Raw genomic sequence first — 6,067 nt, forward strand, 5'->3', positions numbered from 1 at the left:
AACCCTTTTAAGAATAAAAGGAACAAATAATGATGTATTTATATTAAATGAAAGTTCCTTACATGCCTCTTGCTCTTTGGATGTAACATCACACTCTGACTCTGACTCTCCCTCTGGCTTGGGTTCGGCAACGTTCAACACCTGTACATCATTGTCCTCAAATACGTCCTCAGTGGGTGGGGGAGGGCTCTCCTGTTGTAAATCTAAAGAGTCTGTAATGTGTTGTTGTTTCACCTCATGTCTTACGTATAGTGCAAAGTCGACTCTTCCAATCGTACGTAACGCCTTCTCAAGTTGATCTGATAATCCACGCGGATCCTCTCTTGAACTTTTCTTAAATGCTAAAAACATTTGGAAAATTCGTTCTTAAGTTCCATTATGATCGCGTTTGAGTTTGTTAAAATCATCCGCTTGTCACAGCCGGCAGGCTGATTTATAATACAGATTTACAATAAAAACTAAAAAAACAAAGGAAAATATTTATACTGAGGGAGATCATTCCAGTATACGCGTAGCTCGTCTTCGGAAATGACGCAGGACCCAAGTTCGACATGATTTCGTCAAAGTCATTCCCCGGGGCTTCTGGCTGGTCGATGAAGGGATGTTCTGTACTTTGAACATAAGCTAATTCATGGTCTGTATCGGTTTCACCCATCTGCAGCTGATACATTCGCTGAGAAAGAGCTACTTTTTCGCTTATCAGTGGGATTATAGCCATTAGGAAGTAGCGTGCTGCTGCTGTTGTGTCTTTCACAAAAGAATTCCTGCGAAAGACAACTCCATAGCATAGTAGTTGACCATAGTTGACCTGCCATCTTCCATCGTTATAAAAGTCCTGGTAAAGAATTAACCGTATTGGTAATTCTGTTGTTTATCACTGTTAATACTCGTGTGAGGAGAAACTTAACCGATGCAGTAGGGTTTACCTTTGTAAGTTGTGAGAGTATCTCCATTTTTCTGACTATCTTTCTCTGAGCGCAAGTCTATTGGTCTGATACCACGGTCACAAACTTTCCTAGTCAGGTAAACTACACATCGAATTATTCAGCCAGTTTGAACATATTGCTATCAGCTAGATGGAACTTGCATGGTCAGAAGGAGTTATGGCGCAATGGTGTTGTGCCTGAATTCCTCTGAGCGCTAGTCTATTGGTCTGATACCACTGTCACAAACTTTCCTGGCAAAGTAACTACACATTGAACTATTCAGCCAGTTTTAACAATTTGCTACCGGCTGGAACTTGCATGGTCAGAAGGAGTTATGGCGCAATGGTGTTGTGCCTGAATTCCTCTGAGTGCAAGTCTATTGGTCTGATAACCACAGTCACAAACTTTCTTGGCAAAGTAACTACACATCAAACTATTCAGCCTGTTTGAACATATTGCTACCAGCTAGATGGAACTTGCATGGTCAGCAGGAGTTATGGCGCAATAGTGTTGTGCCTGAATTTCTCTGAGCGCAAGTCTATTGGTCTGATACCACGGTCACAAACTTTCCTGGCCAAGTAAACTACACATCAAACTATTCCGCCAGTTTGAACATATTGCTACCAGCTAGATGGAACTTGCATGGTCAGAAGGAGTTATGGCGCAATGGTGTTGTGCCTGAATTCCTCTGAGCGCTAGTCTATTGGTCTGATACCACGGTCACAAACTTTCTTGGTAAAGTAACTACACATCGAACTATTCAGCCTGTTTGAACATTATTGCTATCAGCTAGATGGAACTTGCATGGTCAGAAAGAGTTATGGCGCAATGGTCTTGTGCCTGAATTCCTCTGAGCGCTAGTCTATTGGTCTGATACCACGGTCACAAACTTTCTTGGCAAAGTAACTACACATCGAACGTAACTGATCAACCAACAGTTCTTGAAGGTTTCGACTTCTTCTGATATTCATAACATCACGGTGTTTTTCTTGGATGGCTATTCTCGTAACAATAGCCTTAGCACAACAAGTTTGCGTTTGGTGATCATTGACCTGAAGGATAGACTTCTTACTCAGTAAAAATTTGCTCAGCTTTTTAATTAATTGCTTGGATTTCTTTTGAGACCACCTTTTGACAGTTTCATATGAATGAAATATATCGCGACTGATTGATAAAAACGAATTGTCTGAAACGATTGTAGAATCGCTGTGAGACAGGCGAGGAATCTCTCTATCGTTAAATCATTCATTTTCATAAATGGTAGTGAAATGAGGGTCCACACCATTTGCCAACCTATCAATTAAACTCTGTAAAATAGAACCTAATCTAGGTAGTACTTCTCTCAAAGTTAAATCTTCCAGACTGGTAAATTTAACTTCATAATCATAAGTGCTAGCTTGAAACTTTTTAATTTTTTTTTCTTTAACACTCACTACTTTATAGAAATCTTTGGGTGTCTCCTCCCGCTGTCTCTTTGTAGGCGATTCATAGTTCACATCATCGTCGGACAGTTCATCCTCCCAAGATCTCGTTATAACTTCATCGGGTGGCTGGACCCCAATCCAGCTACGGAGTTTCTCGTTCATGTATATCTCCTTCCGGAGAAACTCCAAATATACCATTGGAATTGTCGGTATAGCTACCAATGCTTCAAAGAGGTCTATGGTTGTAGCGAGTATGTTTTGGGTTTTTTCATCTTCAGCTGTTGCACAAAATTGCAAGATTGAAAGGGAAGAAATGCGTTTTCCCGCGCTCTTTTATATTGTTGAATTGAAGTAGGAAATGAGTTTCCTCTTAAGCCTCTTCATAATAAACATTGCATTGTTCTTCTAGAGTCATCATATTATACACATATTATGCTGTATTTGAGACCCATGCCAATGGTTACACCCAACACGTTCAGGAACACCAACCACAAGAACTTTCAACCCCCCTATATTCCTTGAGGTCTTAGCAGCGTGGTTCTTATGCAAGCGATTTATTGGACATACGTCTTCTTACTTTTAAGTACTCCCTCTTGAACCTCTTCATAATAAACATTGCGTTGTTCTTCTAGAGTCGTCATGGTACACATGTCATGCTGTATTTGAGACCCGTGCCAATTGTTAAACCAAAAACATTCAGGAATACCGCAAGAACCTTCAGGTTCCCCTACATTCCTAGATGTACCTTTGAGGCCTTAGCAGTCTGGATCTTATGTTACAGTACCACAGGTTGACCCAGTCTTGTTTTACGGCCATCTCTGCGGGCACTGGATGCACATCTTTGGATTTGTGGATGGCATTCGAATCAGTACATGGTTGGGTCCATTGACTTTCGGTACCGGCGGCAGGGTGTGTGACTGGTGAGCAGGGGTGCCCTCCCCAACTCCCATACATGTCATATTTGTATGTAATATCACAGGATCAACATTTTTTTGGCCATGTTTTAGTCCTTGCAATGTGAAGTACCTCACTTTGACTGGCTGATGGTCTTTGTACAGTTTTGAAAAACACTTCAAACACTTCCCAGGCCAGTTCCACTTGCATTTTGCATTATGTGCAATTGCTATGGAGTTGTCAGTTTCCTTGGATTGAAACAACCATGCACAGAAGCATTTCATCGCGCGTAAACATATGCTGTTGAGAAACTGCAGGAACATTCAAAGTCTCAGTATACGAATTTCTAAGTTTTTTTTCTGTCAATGACTTTTATGTAACATTGGTGCTCAAATCCAACCATTTCCTTACATGTGTTGCAATATTTTTTGATGCATGAATGTTTTCCTTGTTTAACTGACATGGCGACACTTATATACGCGTTACAAGTTTTACATCTATAATACAACTGGCACACAGTTTTATTGCCTATGCGTCTACTCTTGTGATTAGCAAAACAGACAGGATTTCTAAAATTTCTATTACAAGTCTCACACTTTATCCAGTCATTATTGTTAGCGTCTCCACAACCTTCAGAAAAACATACTTTACATGAAATATTACACACATGAGTGGGGACTGTCCCATTATACTCTTTATGACATGTGTCGCAGAAGTTGCTGCGATTAAGGAATCCCGACATTGATCTTATAACATCATAATGCCCTCTAGCTAAATGAAGGTAAATTGTCCGTGGTTTTTCGGGACCCTTAAAAATTGTAGAGTAGCAATGCTCTCTGGAAAGAACAACTAATCTGTAGTCCCCCATGACATCTTGGAATCGCTGTAGTTCTTCAATACCACCGAGCGTTCCTTCTACAATTCCAGCCCTTCTATGGAGAACAGTAACGAACGGCTCAACATTATTTGGTCCTATTTTTTAGGATATACTTAATTATATTACCGGTCTTCTCCTGGAGAGCTTGACCGATCGCGATGGCACGAGCAAGGCATGTGTTCGTACCATCATCTTTAATTTTTACAATACTATGTTTTGAAGCCAGCAATTGCTCTAACTGTAGGAGTCTAGCAGGAGTATTACTTTTGCCACCCTTTTGCAGTTTCATGTGTACAAAGTGTATAGTTACAGTCTCGTCAAATCTAATAAACTGATAGCTGTTTAGTACATTTTGTATTTCTTTTCGAACAAACGCTCAGCCGTCAAGTCTTCCAATCTCATAAAGGGAAGAGAAACCGGAAAACTTAAGATCGGTGAGTCGAAAATCATACGCACTCTGTCGTCAGATGGAATGCCAAACCCAATTTACTTATAATGCTTTGAATAATATTACCTAGAAGAGGTGTAGCCTCATTAAGATTTACATTTTCCATGTTTGTAAAAGTTACGTTATAGTCATAAGTATAAGCCAGAGAGTGTTTGTTCAATTTCTCATTAATCTTTACTAGTTTATAGTACTCCGAGAAGAAGTCCTCCTCTGGCTCTTTCTCCACTCGAAGCCTCTTCCTACGTGATGGCAGGCGGATCACACAATACATTCAAAGGTTGTATTGTTATTTAAATAAGTCCATGGGGCGATGCCCGTATATATAGGCCCGGACACAAGTCCTGGGCCGTCTTTTCTGAGGTCATATAGTTTTTTGACCAAACATTATTGGGAGGGTTCAAAACCCAGCAGCGGGCGGGACCCTCTTCGACTTGTACTTCATTGTTATTCATAGAATTACAATTATTATTTCATTCATTCATATAATTTTTATAATTTCATAACATTCGTACAAGTCTTCGGAGGGATTGCATGTTCAAAGTAGATAAATAATCTGTGATGGTCAAAAACTGAAGACCCAGGTCAACAAACCTGTATGAGGAACTCTTATTTATTCTATTTAACATAAATAACAAAGTATTACATACATGTACTAGAACTAAGCACTACTTTACTGAAGGATACTTCCTCGGTTGGCTTATTATAAAACTTAGCAAATGTACTTGCATTTGACCAGTCGGCTGTTTTCAGAATTTCTTGGAGCTTAACCCCATGCGCAAAAGCTGCCGATGTAGCTGCATTGCGAAAACTATGAGCAGTGTAAACAGGGGGATCTATTCCCGCTGCACATAAAACCTGTGTATAACAGACAGTGATTAAATCTCTCTTTTGAAAATGTGGTGGCTCTTAAAAGAGCCGGTTTTGCATGTCTAAAAATGCTTCGCCAACCCATACTAACCAATTCCTGGCTAACTATATCCGTTCATCCTTGTCTCTCCTACGTTTAGCACCTTCTCGGTGTGCTTTGCGCCTTGCAGCTGCTCGTCTTGAGACGGGGTCTTGGGGTTGGGATCTTGCATGTTCTGCTAAGGCACGTACGTACTTTAACCAACCTTTTTTAGAGCCTGGCGAAGGGTTGAAGGCGCTGCGAATCTGCCTCCTTTTTTCGAAACCTTTTGGCAAACTCTCCGGGTAGTTGAAGTAAGCAGTGTTGGAAACAAATGCTGCCTGACCCATTGCCGACTCGATGGTTATGTAGTCGACGTCTTCTTCGTACTCCCCGGTCTTGATGGCCAACGAGATCCTATGCAGTTCATTGCAGCGTTGACTTTGGCCTTCTAGCAGTGCTACATGGTTGGTTTTGTCTGCAATACTAAAGTTAAAACTGATGTATGCAAATACCGTCCAGCTCGTGCAGTTACCGTCAGCATTCATCGTTACAAAATGAATCTTAGACCCTGGGTACCCCCTCCTAAGTAACAAGCCACAACAATATGCA

Source organism: Asterias amurensis, chromosome 4 (assembly GCF_032118995.1).
Source record: "Asterias amurensis chromosome 4, ASM3211899v1".
Taxonomy (NCBI): Eukaryota; Metazoa; Echinodermata; class Asteroidea; order Forcipulatida; family Asteriidae; genus Asterias; species Asterias amurensis.